The 20,883-nt window shown below is 37.5% G+C and overlaps 1 protein-coding gene across 2 annotated transcripts in view; it reads right to left on the reverse strand.

The window, feature by feature from the left end:
- LOC124645639 (E3 ubiquitin-protein ligase MIB1) overlaps nt 1-20,883 on the reverse strand; it is a 122,719-nt gene that overhangs the window by 13,690 nt on the left and 88,146 nt on the right. The window lies entirely within an intron of this gene.

Consider the following 20,883-nt stretch of genomic DNA (forward strand, 5'->3'; position numbering starts at 1 on the left):
GTATAGCATTACAAGTATTATGTCAGGCTTTGCTTTCTTATTGTGTATTTGTTTTCTCCTCTAGTTCAATCAGTACGAGTCAAACAGAGCGCTTTAAGAAACAATTTGTACTGGCGGGCGGTGGTCTTATGAACGGCAGCTGGCTACTTCTGTAAGCTGTATAAAGATGTTTATTGTAAGAACAACTTCCATTAGCAAAATAGTGATTCAAAAATGGCCAGTTTGTGTGTAATGTTATACTCAGAAGTACTTTTAATGTTTTGTATAAATTATGGTTTTAATTGATTAATGTGATTGTGTAAAAATGTCCGTATACAAATAATAGGTCGACGTATATTATTGTAACCTCATTCTCAATAGATAATATATCGCTATCATTTATATAAATATATTGGAGATACATGTATGGCGGCGTTAAGAGGACGAATTGGAATTTTTGGCGCCAAGGATGTCAATTTTTCTCAGTAAATACAAAACGGATCAAAATACAACTTGGTTACCTGAAAGTTCATGATATAAGCCTTATTTTGTTAGTTGTAGAAACATGATTAGGTAACTTTTATAACAGAGAAAAATATATCAAACATACCTCTTTTTAAAAAGAGATTCACATATTATGGGCAAACGGGACCGATTTAAGCCTCTTAACTTTTTTAGTAGTTGAGTATATACATACTCTTTAAAATGGTAGTAGGAATTTTTATTAAATTATCATTTCTAAATATTAAAATTACAAAACCATTTTGTCGCTTACGACTTTTAGTTATAAGCTAGCGCGCGTATTGTTATCCTCGCCCCGCTCAGACGCTCCGACCCCTTTTGGCGCCTTAGATGCGCGTGCCGGTTATGGAATTATTGTTGACCACTTCCTCGCCTTAAGCCACTCCTTTCTTCCCCGGGCGACGTGAAGGACAACTAAGGAAATGTAATATATGAGTTAGTCAGGATGAGCTGTTGTGAGATATAAAGGCATCCATCAATCCTCAAGTAAGTGAGCGATGTAATTAATAATCTCAATATTTTGCCGACCATCGATTACTATACGAGTCAAGAGCTCTATGGCTTCATAGAGAGACGGTGGAAGATAATAACAATGTATTGTATGATTGCTTTTAGTAGACATATTAAGGTTACACATATTTATTGAAAGATTATTAAATATATTTTGTTTTATGAATGGTTTTATTTTTTATAGAGCAGATAGAAGAGTATGGAAGGAGAAAACCTTGCGCCAATCCAAATAAAATTGTAGATTGCAAGAGGATGATGATGATGGTTATATTTTTTTACTTTCTAACCTGGCAGTAAGTACAATTTTAGCAGAAACAAGAGAGGTACCAGCTGGATAAAGATTATGTTGTACAAACAAAGTCATTACGGCTATTATTTACTTAGCTTTTAGCAAGCGTATCTTAACCAAGTGAGTAAGTAATTAGCGGCATATGTGTGCGTCGGGTCCGGGCGTCCCCGAGCGCCATCAGCGCGCTGCCCCGGCCGGCGCCCACCCATCGCACAATAAACCGACACCAAATTATCTTTTCAAACAATTAGCCGAGACTTATTGCCCAACAAAATGTTCGCTCTGTAGAAATATCGGCGTAATTAAACAAGCTGTAATTAAAGCACCGTTTTTTTTTCAAGATATGAATAATAACCATATTTTAGATGTATTGTTTAAAGCTAGCTCTGTCTGTTTGCATTTTGTTGTCATTATATTCTAATTTGTTGAAATCTAATGTTTTATTGAATTTTCCAAACTCATTCGATTTGTGTTATCAATCCGTTCTTTCGCCGTCGTTTGTCCTTTAACAGAATCTACTGCTCTCTTGCTATAAGAATATGCGTTTATCGTAAAAAATAACCAGCATGCCATTTACTTGTGAAAATACACCCGGAAATGCTTTACGTAAGGTTTAGCTAAAATATGGCTCTATCACTCATGTACCTACGGGGCCGGTATCGTTTGTCATTGTGTTATCTTTTGTGACTAATGGCTATTTAAAATACGAACTCAAAAGCGGTTTCCCGTGCCATTTCTATGTATAAGCTTATTTCTTATTCTATTTTCATCGAGTAATATTTTTTTTATTATTATTTTATATACTTTCTGTTATAGTTTATCAAATGCGCCGGTTAAAATGTTCACAATTGAATGGATATTTCAAAGGCATCTATTTGCACCCGACCTGATAAATCAGTTGGTTACAAGTTTCAGCTTACCAAATATTGAAAAATAAAGTATTAGATATTCTTGTAACAACATAGTCTATTACTTTGATCCAGCTCCCAAAGGCATAGTACCTAAGCGAGAAAATTTAAAATAGATTCGATAATTTGCTCATAAACAATGCAGTCTTCTTTGAAGTAAGCTACTAGCAGCAAGTTAAGTTGCAAGGAGGCTATCAAACAAATAGACCTCTTTATATTTTCTTGGTACATGATAGCAGTCGTTACACGGGAAGTGGCCTTTGGAAGGAGACCCGCTACTGCGCGAAATGACTTGAATATATACTGCAACAGCACACACGGGACGGCGAGGCGAACACTAACTAGTATAAGAACATTGAAAGTAAACCGCCTTGTTGCCCATTCTCAAATGAGCTATTGATAATAATTTCATCAATCTCCCTTTTGGTCTAGAAACATGTCACTCATTTGGAAACATGTCGTCATGTCATCCAATCATATAATAATTCCTTTTATTATTTGCATGCCCATTGCCGGCAAAACATGGAGAACTTATATTTTATTGTAACATCTATGTACTTACCACCCATGTTTGCAAAATAAATGATTTGATTGATTTGATTTGATTTGATTCCTTAAGTTCCATTAAAAATAATTCTGTATTTTTAAATGTAAAGGAATGTTCTGCATCATTCGACACACATGAAACGAATTCAACTACATCAGATAACTTTGTAATCACTGTAAAATAATACAGCAGGACTGGATTCAAAACACCGAAATGGAAATTTTGCATATTTCAGGAAGAACCAAAGACAGAAGATGCCTTCGATGTAATTATTTACTGATACCGTGTCTGTAATACAAACCTAAATTAATATTGGAACAGGTAATCAATAGGAAATTTCATATTCCTGTTCATCTTCATTGGATTTGATTATAAATATGTCTCGGTAACAGGAAAATGTCCAAAAAATGTCTTCCTTATATTAAATTATTTAACAAATTCTAGAAGATTTAATTATCTTGAAAGTAATGAATAATGATTAAAAAATACATTCTGTGACTTTACAATGACACCAAATCGGTAGGTCAGCTTAATTCAAACTTTAATATTTAGCATTAACATTGGTCAACTATTATTCCATTATGAGTTTTGCGTTTTGTATTCCTTCAGTATTACGTGAAAATCTAACTTTCCCATAGTAAGTCAATTATGACAATTCATTTGAATTATATAATAAATCAATCCCTTGATCCGACATGCACTTGTCATAAAGTTTTGATATACTTAGATGAAGTTAATATTTCTATTCTTCCAAATATTACTAGTAAAAACACAGTTCAGCAGCCGCAGCAATAGGCATGATGACAAATTTTTAAATTCCTTTGTATGATGTAGGTATACGTCTATTTTATATGAAAAATTATTAATTTTAAGAAAATGCGAAGTTTTTTTATCAAATAATTGCATTTTTCTCTGTCCACTTTGAATCCGGCGCGAAAACGCTTGTCAGTGTCATGTCGTCACTTGTGACGTCACGACTGAAATTACAAGACGCAAGTAAACAACGCTCGTGTAATAATTAAGTTTTTTGTGTTATTAAATATGAATTCGAAAGGGCATAGGTGTTGTGGGGTCCCCCAGTGTAAGAACACATCCAAAACAACTCCTGATAAGTTATTTGTGTACGTTCCTCACAATAAAAAAATACGAATCAAGTGGCTTAAACTTGCAAGGCGAGAAAAGCAATATTGCCCAGGGTACAACTTTATTTTTGTGAAGATCACTTTGATGTAAGTTATTACATTAGTTCTCTAGATTCTAGCATAGTTTATAATGTAAATAACTATTTCGAGGTTAGGTTTCATCTCTCATTGTTTTTTAATTAAACTAGTATACTTACATGGAAGTTTTAACATTTCTAAATTCAGCTGAACAAAAATCTTTATTTGATGCCAAAAACTTTCCCAGCATTATGATATCAATTCTAGGCAAATAAGCGCTGTTTGCCTTGATAAATCCGGGCTCCATAACTCGTGTTATAAACAATTAATTAATTAAAAACAAAGATCGCAGTGGAAGTTCACAATAACGAAATGTGACGTTCGCGCGCTTTCGCGCGAGTTCTTTTGAGAGATGACGTCACGAGCTCTGATTGGTGTTCAAGATATCATGGCGGATTGCCTTATTTCGTAATTTTATTTTATAAAAATACATATTAATCACATTATTAATAAAGAAAACAATACGCGTTTTATATTCCAAGCTTCAAGTTTAATTTAATAAATATATTATTTTAATGATTTTTGATTACTGTCATCATGCCTATTATTAAAAAGACTAGAGTTGTTTGAGGTCAGTGTCAATTAATATTTTTATTCACAAACCCAAACAGCGTTGTACATGTTTACTATGGTGTACTCGAATGGTTATTTTTATAAAGACTCGTCTTGATGAATTGAAACAGATCGAAAAGGTTCTCAAGGAATTTTATGTTGGGAATAATCCCGAAAGCGGCCGACACAATTCTTCATTTCATTCACGTTCCCTTGCGATGAAACTTTTTCTCTGCAATTTTTCTGTGGAGGGCGGGGAGTTATCAGGTGGGGCGCTTTGCGAGTCGCAGCACGTAGCGCCTCCGAGCCCCGCGCCGCCCTGTGCCCGCCCGCTGAATACAAACTTCATTAGCCGTTTGATAATTAGCCCGTTAAACGCCCCTCACTCAACCAGCTACCGTCTCTTAAACCAGCGATATTTGTACATGTTCTTACATCATGTCTTGAATTAATTAGTAACACTCATATATTCAGAAAGATAGCATCTACAAAACAATTATGTCTAACTTTATCTGACAAAGAAACCTCTATGTACCTACTAGTAACATAGAGAATTTCGCTTTCATTTGCAAACGAGATTAGCCACAGCCTTCATTAATTGGACCAATATAATCGAGTTAGTTGAAGATGTGAATACTTGGATTTTATTAAAACAACCAATTCTAGCAACGGTGAAACTAAAGAAAATGTAGACATAAACCAAATCTGTATAAAGGATTTCGTTCACCTTTGTCAAAGAGTAACCCTGCCCAGGAACGGATAGTAAAAGTGACAATTTAACCGGAACATCACCGGAAGGAAAGGACGAAACAAAAGAAGCTCCAATGAGCGAGGAGTAGAAAGAAGTTAGAAAAATTAGGAAACAATGAAGCAGGAAACGTGTTTCCTCAGCGAATGGCAATGACGCGAACGGACGGCGGCGGCGCGGCCGGGCGCGCTACCAACTAACGGGGTTAGCTGCTCGCTCGCCTCAGCCTGATCGATACATGTATCTCTACCAGATTTAAATTGATACATCTTAAATCATCTAAATATATTATCTACCTATGTATATTTTATGACAAACTCTATATCAAGATCTTGGTCGGACGCAAACAGATTATTTTAAAATGAATTACATTTAATGAAAAATCATATAATTTTAACTTTCCAGCATTGTTTTGTAATTTTCCTGCAAAGCACTGAACTGACTTTGATAAACGATGTGTAATGCGATTTATCTTCACGCTGAAAGTACGGGAATGTATTCGATATATGACAAATTTTTAACGTGCTGCTCAGTTTCCAATATTGATGTTGAATGTTGAATTTTTGACATAAATTCCACTATATTCAGGCTACGAAAGAGAAAGCCCATAGTTTAGAACTATGTGACAGTCAGTATCAGCATTGATTTCCAAACGACGCTGGACACAAACATCTGTAAGCTCCGCAAACATTTGTTTTATGTGGGGATCGAACCCAAACACGGCAAGCCAACCTCTAAGCTACTGTGTCAATGAGGATGTCAAATAGAAAAGTGTTTCAGGAAGGGTCTGCTACCTGACAGTAAAAATACGGTTAATGAATAAAGCCGTACAAGAAAAATTAGGTAAAAGTATATACTTGAAAATGCAATTTTAAAGCATTGAAATTAGCGCTGTAAGTGTAATGTCTAATTACTTATAAATAGAGCTCTGAAAACTCTAATTAAATTAAAATTTAAGCGTTATAGCATTGACTGCACGTTGATTGCAGTTTTTGAGACAGAAACGCAGAAGAAAAATCAAAATTAAATAAATAACAATATTGTTGTAGTTTATTTAGATGATCATATCATATCAAGGTCGTGCATCAAATGTAATATTCCAAGAACGTCAATAGATGGCGCCGGTTATAGCGTTAGTGTTACGAATAAATTGGCGGGGTGCGCAATTAACATTTTGGAGTGTCAAACACTCCACCCGATGACATTCTTCACTGAGTATCTATGTTTACTTCCAACACATACACATACAAGTTTCAAATATTTTGTATCATTTCATAAATCTCTTGCTATAGGAGAGATTTTCCTGTATACTATTTTGAAAGGAGCTAAGCTTTGAAATATAAAAAGCGGATATCTCGGCGGACCGAGTGTTGTGGACAGGGCAACACGATAAATGATATTATCCTCAAAACTAATACAGCAGGGTTGTGTAGCGATTGACAACAACATGGGTACAGCGATAAAATAATCTTTCTGTGGTTTCAATAACGTTGCTAACACAAGATTTCAATATTCATATTTATAAAAGGTTATTTTATACTTAGGATTTGCCAGTCAGGAAAATATTTAGAATTAATTACAGTTATCTCCCTATAGGTTTGTAGTATGGAATCGAGTGTTTGTTTTTGTCATTAATGGGGTTCGCAATTTGCAATAAAAAGTGGAGCGCTGGATGTCGAGGCGTGGTGCGGTGCGTGCGGCGCGGTGCAACGCGGTGCCGCGGTGGAGGACACAGCGGCGGATATTTCGACGTAATTAAAACAAACAGGAGGCTCGCCACTCCTCTCTAATTGCGTTCGTGTTGAAATAATCACGGAAACTGTGACAGGGTGTACTATGTGTATAGGTGCCTCTGATTACATAGATGACACACTATACGCAATTCATTTATCGGATACAATTTGAAACAAGTTCAATTGTGAGTACGTAGAGTAAAATAAATTAACTACTGTTTAACCTGCACGTATATATAAGAAAGAAAGAACTTTTAGAAACTATAAAGTCAATTTGAGTCCACATCTACGGTTCATTCAAGACTAAATGGAAATAAAAAGAAAAGCTTTAAAAGATCTGACGATATAAAATGTAATTGCTTTGGCTAGAAACTGGGAAACGTAACGGCCTCTAGCTCCACTCAATAGCTATACGAAAATAAAAGAAAGAGATAAGAATGAAGATATACCAAATAACGTCTTTTATGTATTGAATTGGGCCACCGACGGGGGAATTTGACATAAATTACTAGCCAAGCCGATCAACCTGTGAGGTTAAGCAAACTCGCTGTGATTCTGTTTTTGGTGGGTGATCAATATCGCTGATGGATATGCATTCATCTAGAAGGCCAATACGTATTCGTGTGAACCATAGATATATAATAGTAGATAGATTGGCAATCGAGAAGCCAAACTGAAATCAGTTATGAGATTTTTATTTTTCAGTAGATTTGTGCTGCTTACCTCAGCAACACAATAAAAATATTCATGGTATTTCTTAGTTTTTATCATAGATCATAAAAAAAAACCAACGGGTTGCATACCGGGAGTGCCGGCAGCAGTGTAAACTTGAATATTAATGTTGTGCATTTTTGATATTTTAGACTGGTTAAGGAATAATTTTGCAAGAATTGCTAGTATAAAAGTACCTACTATAATGTATGTGGTAAAATACTATATTATTTTATTGCGCTACCGTACACAAACATGACCATTTATAGAACTATTACAATTGTTAAACATAAAAAATTGTCTCAGAATACACGTACTTTCTGTCTGTCAGTCACGTGACCTGTCGCGCTAAAGATTTCACTTCAAAAATTCAAAATATTGCTGTTTTTGTTGTAGATAATTTGCCTTTGTTACAGACAGGGTTACTACAGGCCCCTAACGTGTTCGTTTTTTGTTGTCATTGTTATACGAAACATCACAAGCGAAAGAGTTTGTTTGACACAGTAAAACGGCTGCATTGACCCTGGAAACAGTTACAAGCATTTTTCCGTCCAGTCATGTCAGTTAAGTCCTGGTAACGCAAAACCTCCTGTTCCTGGTAACAAAAAGCCTAAAACAAATAGTTTCCATTTATAATCTGTAGCTTCATATCTATACTGCACTGATTTGTTGAGATAGCACAGTACAGCTCAACTCGTGATCCAATGTCAAAACCACAGTTCGCCGTAACAATATTAATTATACTGTCACAGTCTGGTTACGCTGTTCGTTTTTTGGTTATTTATAGAATACTAGCTGTTGCCCGCAACTTCGTCTGCGTGGGCAATATAGAATAGTCAAAATACTACTTATCCCGTAGGTGCATTCTTTCACGTGACAGTATAATTAGGATTAGCACTTAGCAGTCGCATAGATTCATTGATCAAGGTTGTGTTGTGGATGTGACCATTTATCTAAACAAAAGAAGTAAAGTTTGTGACGTTGTGAATATCTCTGGATCTAGTCAGCCAATTTGGAAAATTATTACGTATGGTGCGTAAGTAATTTTCACAGGAAACAGTTATAATCTATGTCTATATGCTTTGAGTCTGACAAAGCTGTCATTTGTACATTTTCTGCAGCTGCTGCGACTAATCAGAAGCCAGAAAGTCTGTCAGTTTCACCATGGATATCGTCTTGTGTAGTGAGACTGGATTGAAGATAGGTAGATAGGTAGTCGCTCCAAGCAAAATATTGGTACTCAAACAGATTCGGTGACTGGAAGGCAACACCAACATAGTTGGGGAATAGCTGGATGGATGATAAAATGAGTCATCATCATCAGCAGGCGCATAGGGTAGGATAGTTTCACTACTGGGGAGAAACACTTGTATGACGGGGATTTTCTGTGCACTTACTCACTATGGTAAGGCTGACCCCACATTAGGCGTGCGCGATCCTCGGGTGTGTGAGTAGCGCGGGCGTCGCGAGCGTGCTGCGTAAACGTCGCGTTTTGATGCCCTGCGGCATGTGTGAAGAATGCAAGCAACGCGCTCGCGGCGAGCACGCGGCGCTCGAGTTGCGTTCTTACCCCTTCGCCCGCTATCCCCGCCGCCCGCTAAACGCCTTAGCAGTTAAACGTCAAGGAGAGCAGCGCGTGCGCGACGCGAGCGCGCTGCAAATGCCGCAGGGCAGCAAAACGCGACGCTCACGCAACGCGCTCGCGACGCACGCGCGGCGCCCGCGCTACTCACACGCCCGAGGATCGCGCACGCCTAATGTGGTGGCCTAAGCCGGGACTCCACCGAAATGTTTGCATTAGTTCACGAATAGGCAAAATGTACGTATCTGTGAGAGTCCACTTCATGTGTTCGTACTTGAAACCTGCAGTTTTGCCAAGATTTTCAAAATGTACGCTCGCAATTTGTCATTTCTTGGTGGAGCCAGCAAATCAAAAGAAACAGAAGTGTTGTATACTGTGCGTCACTACCGCACACCGGGAAAATTTCGCTCTTGCGGAGGACGTTTATATACCATATTTTGTGTCACACAGGACGACAGTAAGTATCCACCGAAACACTTTCAAAGATCTGATGAACGAACAAATCAGACCTGACTTGGTCACCTGGGGCCAATCAGAGCTCTATGAAGCGATCATATGCTTTGGCTCCTACTGTTATTGTGGTTTCTGAAAATTTATTCACCTCATTCAACGATGAATGTAATTCTGATGGTACTAATAAGAACACTTACTTAGCGCAGAAGCTGACGTTGGCAGGTCGACTTTTGACTTCTCGAATAGGATACCATTGGTTTTTGTGCAATGCACACCTGCAATGCATGCTGGATTAGGATAGGATACAGGTGGATAGGATTTGTAACAGAAAACAATTCTGTCTTTGTGATTGAATGACATCAAACGTAGTTTTATATAAAAGGTGTTTTTTTAGACTTGGCTCGGGTCTTACTGAGACTGTTCGTAATCGTGACCAGTGTATTTGCGATCAGAAGTTGAAAGTAAGCATGTCTCTGGTATGCGACGCGCAATTTGTGCGTTTTCAGACGCATAAAGCATTTTACGTGTGTATGGTATTAAATCGAGAAAGCTCCCATTTCTTATCTGCACTTTGTATCTGGGCTTGTTCTTAAAGCTACGGAATCCTACATTACCTACCTACCTCACGCTTAGCACACGCTCACGCAGATCCTCCTTTCTTCTAGGATTAAGTTTACATATTTTGCATCAGAAAAAATAATTAAGGTCTACTTAATACTACTCACTCAAAGTAATTTGTTTTCACATTAGTGGAAGATAAGCTAAACTATGTTTATGAAAAAATCCTGATGTGAACTCCATCTGTAACTTTAAATGATAATTAATTGTTCCACTAAAGTCATCATTTTTGACATAATGTTCAAAAAATAATTTAGATGGCACCGTTTTAAATTTGGCTGAGAACTATTAATTTTCTTTTCATCAAGGTAATAATTATAATTTTATTTTGATGTGGCACGGCAAACTGACAAACACTATTGAAATGTCTATCGAAAAATTACACTACGTGTTAAAATATGGTGAATTACGGAAAATACACAACTCCATCTGTTGAAATAATAATCCTCTATAAAGAATGTATGGTAATTTATTGTCATTTACCACCTCGCTCCTTTGACAAATTTCATGTATTTTATTTAACACAGATTACCACAGATGGAGCTACTTTAACCTTGGCTAAACAAAATTTTCATATTTTTTTTTCTTCCGAAGTTACTTATGAAGGTGTGATTTTCTGTGTAAAGGTTAATAATAGGCCGATCAACTAATATAAGTACAACATTCAAATGTACAGTTTTGACAAACAGATTGCGTGTCGTAATATTTTACATCTTGAATTCACAAAATTAATCATATCTTTTGATAGAGTCAATCGATTTCGATGAAACAAAAACTAAGTAATACCCCAAGTTACGTAGAATTTTTGTATATAAGCATTGTCTGCATTGAATTCGTAGATTTTACGTGAATCCCGAACAAACAAACAGATAAACAGACAAAAATGACAAAAATGATGGAAATGGGTTCTGTTAGTTATCCTTTAACATGCTGGCTATTTTTTTTGTCAATTTCTTCAATGTACAAAAATTACTTTTCTACAGATTTATTATATGTATAGATAAATGATTGCTGTCCTTAGTTCTAAACAGACATCATATTTATCAGTGCGGATACATTACTATAGGAAAGCTAAAATATTACACGACGAAACACAATTACGTTCATTAATCTTCCGATAAATTCGTAAATGAACAAAAGAACCGACTCAGCGATTGGATATCTGTGACATCAGCCTAAAAGCTCAAAGCTCCCACTTTATTGTTAGTCGATAGACATTCTATGCGGACATGGCTTTTTTCAGATATTTCAATAGTCTGTTTTTTTATTTCATTTCGTGGAATGTATGAAAAGTTCCAATTTGTTTGGATGAATAACGTTTCGCATGCTATCAGAATTTATACGAGTGTACCCACTGTTTTATAATTGAAGGAAAACGTTTTAGGCCCGTTAAATAATGAGATCTGGGCACGTTTATTTCATTTAGATTAACGGTGTAACCATTCATGGTTTCTTTTCCTGTGTAATGCTGAATGAAGAATTGATTCATGGTCGTGCCTACGGATTTTTATGTCTTATATGCCTTAATTTAAATTTAGTTGTACCTCTAAAACTGTTACTATCCTCGAAATCTACATATTATCGTCAGAAAGGGAAACAACAATCAAAATACGGGACACTTGTCCACGTTTGGGTGCGCACCTAAATAAATAATACGCAAGATAAACTGTAATAAGCGATAATTCATTTAGTATTGACGTAGCTACCGGGCAGTAGTATATTATAACAAGTTATAAGCCACTGATATAAAGAAAGTGGTACTCGTATAAGGTAGCTATACCGCCTCTTCGTTTTATCGTGAGCTTTCGTAGAGTTTCTTGCGATTTCCCATAAAATACGGATTACGCGTTGCTACGCCCCTGCCGTCGTAGGCTCGTAGCACGGACTTCTATACTGATACATTTTCTAATAATAAGGCGTCAACGTATTTTTCAACTAGGAGTTGTATGTTTAAGAAAATGTGGATTAATAATATTACACGTTATCGAATAAATAAGTTGAGTGAAAAATAATAATGAGATAGCGTCTACTATATCCCAACTACATAACAAGAGAGAGAACACAAGTTCCAACCTCCCAAATTACACCATTCATTAATTTAACCCAATCCTAGCATACGATAATTAACGTCGTTGTATGTTATCAGGATTTCCAGTAGTTCGCAAGGCTCTGTTCGTAGTGAATACCATTATCTTGTATCCCCCGTGGAATTCTCTACTCGTCTTCGGTTTGCAGCTACATCATGTCAGTTTCCCCAGTTACTGAGTAATGGGGACATATCAACTATTCACATTGATAGTCTTTAGGAAAATACGGATAGATCACAAAACAGCGCATTAGCGTCGTGCAATCATGAGTTAACTGTATTCTACGATTGCATAGTATTGTATCACATGTGGTCACTAAAGTTTATAACATTATAAAGATTAAACCGCTACGGTATTCATGTCAACTCCATTGAATTTCATAGAATAATTACTTAATTGACAACATCTTCCGCTGTATTAACAGTGACCTTCCCCTTTCAATGTTGTAGAACCATAGTATCTCTAAGTTGACAGCGTTGAACGTAGATTGACGTAATTTATATAAGACGCATAAAAGGAAATCTATTTCATAGGACGATTCGACTATAAGTTGAAGAAATCGTTTTCATCATCTGGTATTTCATGTTATTGATAAAATTGAATCGAAGTCAAACATTTTAAACGAAACCCTATAATAAGATGCCCTGGTGTCCCTGGTGTAAGTCTGCACTTTGCAACTGAACTGGATACGTTTGATATCTTATGGGAATCTTAATTGGGTTATTAGCAAGTGTAAGAAGAAGTTGTTTCACAAAACAACTTAGGAATATGAATATGATGCAGGTATGGGGAAGGTAAACAGATGAAGTTGTGAGGCGTTAGTGTGTGAAGTAAAGTTTGGATGTGTCAGGTGGTGCGATGTGGGTGTGCGGCGGCATGCGCGGCCCGGCTGCAGACGCGGCAGACAGTGCGGCTCGCGGCGGCGGCGGCGCCTGCGGACGGCGCGGCGGCGCGGGGCGGGGCGGCGCGGCGGCGCGATGCTGCGCGCCTCTCAGTCGAGACGCGAGGCCCGCCCGCCCTAGCCGCCCGTGCTGCCGCCCGCCCGCCCCGCGCGCTCGTCACGCGTCGCTCTCCACGATTCGCTCTATCTAGGATCGTTAATTACGTCCCTATGCCGGATTCGCATGTGTACTTAATGAATTATCATATTCCCTAAAATTTTAAGAATTATCTCCTCATAATTTGGGTTTACACGCGCGTATAGTCGTCGAGTATTTTCGAAGCTTTTGGATGGACCGGAAGGGGGGCGGGAGGGTCGACGGATTCGGAGGGTCGCGGGGCGCAGGGCCCCCTCGCGACGCGGGGTTAGTAGGTTCGCGATGTCGCGTCGTCGTCGGTCGGAATGCATTCGCGAACGTAGAGCGGCGACCTGAGGTGCCGCCGCGATTCTCACCTGGCCACTCGGGGTCGGTCACCTCTCTTATAAATGAAACTTCAATGAAACATTTCGCTCCATTTCGGATTTTTTTTTCTGGCTGCAACCTTCAAGCATAGAATTATTTTTGGGTCAAACATGACGAGATGCAAGGTCAACCTGCGAGGTGTCAACGAACCCCTCGTCCGGTGCCTACGTCAGGTCGATGACGTCGAAGTTGACAGTCCAAAACTTTTGACACAACAGCAGCACCGCAAAAACGCAATTTATTTCTAAACTTATCCTAATCCGAAACTTTAGTGTGTTGTGTGCTCGAAACATAAAGTAACTAACCGGAAGAAAATAAACTAAGTGTCGACATGAAGGACGAAGACGGAAGTGTGTAACGACTGGCGGCGATCGGAGAGGCCACCGCGTTAACCCTGCCCGAATTAGTGCACCGGACGAGACTAAAATAGCGAGGTGGCGTGTACGGTTACATGCGGCGCGTCAATGTCGGCGCGCCGGCACACCGCGTGCTCCTCGGCAGCTCTCGGCGGGTAAGCTTACACTGCGTCTGATTGCAGAGCGAGCTGAGGCCAGCCCTATATGTGGAGGCGGCGCTGCGGGCCCGCCGCCGCCGCGGCCGCCGCCCGGCGCCGCTCTCCGCGCCGCGCACGCCCTCGCACCTCACTACTAGCTATTCCTGGAGTCATCTGTTCCACAGTATACGCTAAATTTTACTCTTTTCTAAATATACATAAACTATATAACACACTGATAATATGCGCTTTATGAGACCGAAATTAGTATTCACTCTATAATTTTCACACGTTCGTTACACTCCTAATATTATATTACAAGAGGCAAGCTGAAGATGTACGTCAATGAGTTTACGTTTATCACAGGCGAAGAATTTGAGAAACGTGAAACATGCGAAGACTGTTCAAGAGGCCAAGACGTGCGTGAAAGTGTAAGCGTTGTTCGCTTTAGCTGGTTGACTTCGGGTCAAATTGTAATTTTGATATCATTTGGTCCCCTTCAACCAGCTGTAGTTGACATCTGACACTTTCTTAACGCACTGACCGGAGATGAGCTGCAATAGTCAGAAGCAAACGAAAATCTTCAATTTTTTAATTGATATCGTTTCCATTTTCCTGTACTATTTTCATATGTTGAACTGGTTGTCTGTTATTCTTTTAATACTTAAAATATTAACCTTAATATTTCAATACTTACATATTAGTTATCAAATCAATTTTTATTAGATTGTAAATAATCTTTATTGGATAAACATGTATTTCATGTCTATTTGGTTTGTTTCGTGATTAACTAATTGCTTTCAGAGCTCTAGTTCATTCATTTGTTCACGAAAATATAGAGAAACATATGAAAATAAGTTGTGCAACAGTAGTCCCGAAAGCGTAATTAATTAATTAAAATTTGTGTCATCCCGGCGCCCGCTGCGACACGAGGAAACATGCATTACTTAGTAGAAAACAACGGCTAATGAGATGTGTTATTGTCGCGGAATAGCTGCACACACGCACGCTGCTGCTCGCTAACATATATTATCAATTAACTCCTTCATATTCCGTTTAGTCGACATGTTCATTCCTAAATGGCTTGTCTCTCAGCTCATTTTCGTAAGGTTGTTTTAATATTTAAGAACAAGGTTCACAAGGACCCTTGCTTCCTATCAGAAATAAACAAAGATTTTTTTTAGATATCTTTAAATTCCAAAGTTTAAGTATTGTAAATCAATTTCTTCATAGTTGTCTATATTTTTGTGCACTGTAGCTACTCTTGTTTAATTGAGATCATGTAAAAAAGTACAGGCTTATGTAATCATGTCTAACATATAATCTCTGATACGAGATCTCTTTAAAAAGTAAATCTGTTTAATAATTATATTCATATTTATAACGACCTTCTCGCGATTAAGAACAAAAAAATACAAGTAAAAAATCATACTTCACGCAAGACTTTAACTCATACTCATTTCATATAGTATCAAGTCCCAGTATTGCAAAACAATACAATAGGATCAAACGAATATAACATAAAAGACAATGGATTCAGAAATATTGGGGTATCGAATAAAGAAACATAAAAAGATGGCTTTTAAAAGTTAATGTAACTATGCGTCTCGTGAGTCGTGAGCCGTACCTGAATTTAGTGCGGACGGTTTGATGGCTTTACAGATTTTTTTATCAAGGGTTACCTTTGGGAAAACAAGCTTTCAGAAGGTAGTGGATAAAGTCGTTTGTGCCTGTGCGGTCATGATATTGATTGAAGGCAGTAAGGTTTTCGGAGTTTGCACGCAAGGGAAGGATCATAACGCGCAACGCACTTTGATATTATAACGAGATTATTCGAAAACCACTAACGGGTTGCCACTTTGAGCACATACCGCATAAATAACACGTATTTATACGATAAGTTAGAAACTACAGCAATAATTGTGTTAATATAGCGTGTCGTGTGTTGAAGTTTGTAATAACATTTTTTTCTAACAAATGAACAAATTGGCCGTTTTATCACATTTATTGATGCGGATGAAATCGAGGGCCAGTGTTTGTCGTCAATCAACATTCACGTAACACATCTTATTAGACAGTTCTTATAATGAAATGCAACTTTCCAATGATATTATATTCTTTTTGGATGATATCATTATGTAGTTCAAGTTTATTGAATTAAATGATGTGTAGCTTTTTATGACTTTACATAAAAATGCTTGTACAACGCCCGTAACAGTAGTGTTCACTTAGTATGTAAGCTTGAGTTACTCGATAACAACATATCTTTAGAAAAATTGCAAGTATTGTCATAAAACACACAAAACCATTGGATAGTATTCCTCTAATCATTATACTATGCCTATTCGTAATTTAATTGTGAAAAGAAGTGAATTGTAGTGTATTTGAAAAATGTTTTTATAACTGATTGTTATAGCCTACGTTAAGTTACTTAGTAAGAAATTAAATCGACCTTTCTCCTGAAAGTGAATTGTTTTTAATCAAGCATATTTTTTAGTGTGTAGTGTTTTAGCTAAATAATAATCTTATTGCATATCCAATCGTTTAATTGTTCACCATAAACCGGTACTGAATATCTGCCTGATATCTTTGATGTTGATATATTTCTAGAGGAGTGTGTCTAAATGAAGCTCGGTTGTTTCAGGATTTACAAGTTAAAATATCACACAAATGAATATAATTTATTACAATATCTTGATTGATTTTATAAAAATCAAGCTGATTATTATTTCAAACACTTATAATATTAGTATCATTTCTGTAGTTTGATCAGATTTTTTTTTCTCACAGACAATGTTTTCATTTAAATAATAAATAAACATCACACGAACTATAAACCATTGCATTTTATATAAAAGTTAATCTTGCATTAAATGTAAACTATTTAAACGAAGCTAAACTTCTTGAAATTTCAATAACATTCCTGGCTGGTCTACATGATTAGTTTTGTTGGGCTGGAAAGTGTGACTGCTGAGAGAGGGTGGTGGGGTCGCAAAAACCCCGGAGGCAGTGGCTGCAGCCGCGCCGGCGGGCGCCGCGCCGCTCTGCGGTGCGACTTTGTGCCATAAATCAAAAGCACCCGCGGGAACCCTCGCCTCGTATAATGTAAGTATGTATAAAACACTCTATCACAGAAGATAATACAAAGGAATTTTAAGTAGCCGGGTTAATAGGGATCAAAACGAATTTCAATTGCAGCGTGTGATATAAAACTTGCTGGAATTAAGGTATGGACTATTTATATTTTGAAAGTAGTTAGCAATTGAATGAAAAAAAAAACAATCCAATTTTTTTGTCATTCACTGCCTGCTTGGCTGCAACACTACACAACACACATCATAAGCATAACATCTCATTGTATCACCAATGTTAGCTAAAATGTACTGAAACTATGATTTAGTGGGCTCATGGTAAACTTAGCACAGGAATGTTTGTTTAGTTTGGGGAAAAAAGAACATTTCGAGTTGTTGCAGGGACATTGGCGTGTTAAGGTGGTGGCGCTTTGCTCGAAATACGGCTTAGAAGGAAATCACCTGGCAGGCCATTAACCTAATTCACGGACGCAAAGACAGGGCGGAGACGCGGTTGGCGGCGTAGCACCCGCTTTAATATCGCCGCGCTGCCGGTAATAAGATGGAAATAAGGCGGTGGCAAGAAACCGGGCCAATCATTGCCGTTCGCAACTTGACACCGACAATGTACATACTTCGATAAGTATAATCCAAGTTCACTTTGGCTTCCATTTAAAAAAGCCACCATTAGGTACCCAAAAATATTGAGTGGATATTACGATAGCTTTTTAAAACGTGGTTTACGAATTATGTGATTTAATTGTCGAAAATAATAATAGAGGGATTATCAAGAAAAAAGCAAAATCAGTCACAATTTCGCAAAATAATTGAATACGTGTGTGCGACTCCGAGTATTCAGAATATATCGTGCCATAATTATTTTCTTTTAAGCTCTGAACAATACGAAAGTTTCTAAGACTTAAGACTTTAAGAGCACTCAAAGTATAAAGCTTCATTTCAGTCGGTAAAAGATAAGTATTAAAGACTAATTTTAAAGTAGCTGCATTACCAGTTCATTTAAAATTCATGGAATACACGGAGCTGGTTCGATGTTTGACATGGCAAATAAAATTATAATGTAAAGCAGAAAAGGCAGCGCGCCCTACTGCCCTCGCGTCGAGTGTCCTCCGCGAGAACACAAACTATAACAGGTTTTGCTTTACTCCGTATTTTCTTTGAGTTTTTGCATTTAGTCGTTTAGTTTTTTCACAGTTTACGTCGGAATTTTACTAGCTAGCTACGAGAAAGAAGTTAGAAAGTTTCTTAATCATTGTTCATTTAAGTTCACTCTGTTTTCCAGATATCTTTAAGATCCTACCTAAGGAAAAGAAGGAAAAATGCTATCAACTTATAATTTCAAGTTATTTTTAGTTATATCTATTGCCTCCGAAAATGATTATATCCTCGTTAAACAGCCTCTTATTTTGAATTTAAACATTAAGGTCAAGTGAAATCAAATCATTTATTTAATTAAGGCCTTTACTATTACTTATGAATGAGGTATAGTAATGACTTTGTAGTGATTTATATGATAAAATTTGAATCGTATAGAAAGTGCCATGAATTTTCATTTCCGGTGAATTAAAGCACAATGGCTGGTCTGAATTAAATATTTCAGGTGGTGCGCCGTTCTGGCGAGTTAGTGCCGAGGTTGATGAAACGACATACTCCGCACTCAGCGTCGAGGGAAAATTTAATTATTGTTCCACGACTACAGCGCCACAGTTGAACACACTTTTAAATGGTGAAGCACATTTCTGTGACATTAAATGAGTTTTCATGTCGAGTTATTATAATTACATAAAGAGTAGCGGTCGGCTACATTGCTACCGAAATAATTTTTCGACATTACTTAGCTAAGGTCTCTTTAATCAAACCCCTAGCTTCGCAACGACGTAAACCGCTATTTGCATCCGCTCTGATTAATCTGTAGGTAAGTACGTTTATCGAGAAGTTATAATGTGCTAATAGATAGATATAAGTAAATGAACACATATTGTACTTGTAAATCGATCAGCTAATGGCATATGAATGAAGCGGGCGTGGAAGTTGCGGCGGCGGTACACACGCTGGATCTAATGGAATTCACTTGTACGCAAACAAGCCGCAGAACGCCCTCGCCCCACCTGAGCGGAGCACACGTAAGTATCCGCCGAGCCTGCATCACCCCATTTTATTACATTACATGCGTCACCTTTAATGTGTGATTACACACAAATACCTGGCGAAACCAGTTGCCGTTGCTTTTTTCAATTCGACGAAGCCTTTTCAAAACTAATTGAATAAGGGTGTTTGAAATCACCGGTCAGTTTCGTTGAACCAGCTGGCAGGCCTACTCCAAATATTTAAGGCGTGGAAGCACATCTCATTAAATGAAATCCCTATATCAATTATTTGATATTTACTCACTCGTATCTGATTTCGGTCCAATATCATAGGAGTATTCAGCTTATTCTAGTAAATACATAAAATTCGTACCTGAAACAAAAATATATTTTATTAAGTTACGTACAAGTACCTAGTCACATGAAAAAGAAAAATAGAGCAAAAGCTCGTAAGGGAAAATATTCGGCAACCACTGATGTCCTTTCATATTTCACTATAATGTCGTTATGTTATGTGGTGTCGCAAAGACGAAAGAGACTCTATGTGTGTGTTATATTTCAAACTTACATAAGTATCCACTACATAGGGACAGTGATATAGTGTCATAAAAATGTTAAAACGAAACACACAAGACTGGAATAAAGTTAGCCAGCAGGAAAGAATACATACATTTTAATTTATTATGCACATGTCCCATTCTAACTTAAATAATGTTTGTTTAAAAATTCAACGTAAAATCTAAATGTTATGTAGAGAGAAGCGAGTGCGAGTCCCGATTTAGAAAGTCACATGTACTTCTAAATATACAAACACGAGGGATGTAGTACGTGCGGCGCTATGCTGCTCGAGTCGCATAGCTTTGGGTATTATTAGTAAGACGTTGAATAATATATCTATGTCGGGAGATACCGAGCAGATTTCTCGAAAAGCCTTAGTTGGCCTTAAACCAGATTGAAGCGCTTAGAATTCCTTACATAAGCGCTCCGCTATAATATCGGAAAAGAGATCAGAAGTTAATCTATCGGCAACATTCCTCGCGTTTCGCCGGAAGGCAACGCCGCGCCGAGCCGCCCGCCGCCCGGCCGCTATGGCCCTCGTGCACGCGACCGCGCCCCCATACTAACTAATCGATCCTTTGCTTTGCAACTTAACTATGCACTAAATAAGTATTATCTTAAATACCTATTTCCTTTATTAAAAGAATATTTTTGTTACAACAGCAAAATTTTGTAAAAAATCCCGCCAATTAAGTCGTTGCAATTTTGAGATGTGTAGGTGACACATTGGTTTCGCTTAAACGGAGTCTTCAGAAAATAATGAGATATAACTGAATCACGTAAAGTATATTTGG

This window comes from Helicoverpa zea, chromosome 3, assembly GCF_022581195.2.
Source record: "Helicoverpa zea isolate HzStark_Cry1AcR chromosome 3, ilHelZeax1.1, whole genome shotgun sequence".
NCBI lineage: Eukaryota > Metazoa > Arthropoda > Insecta > Lepidoptera > Noctuidae > Helicoverpa > Helicoverpa zea.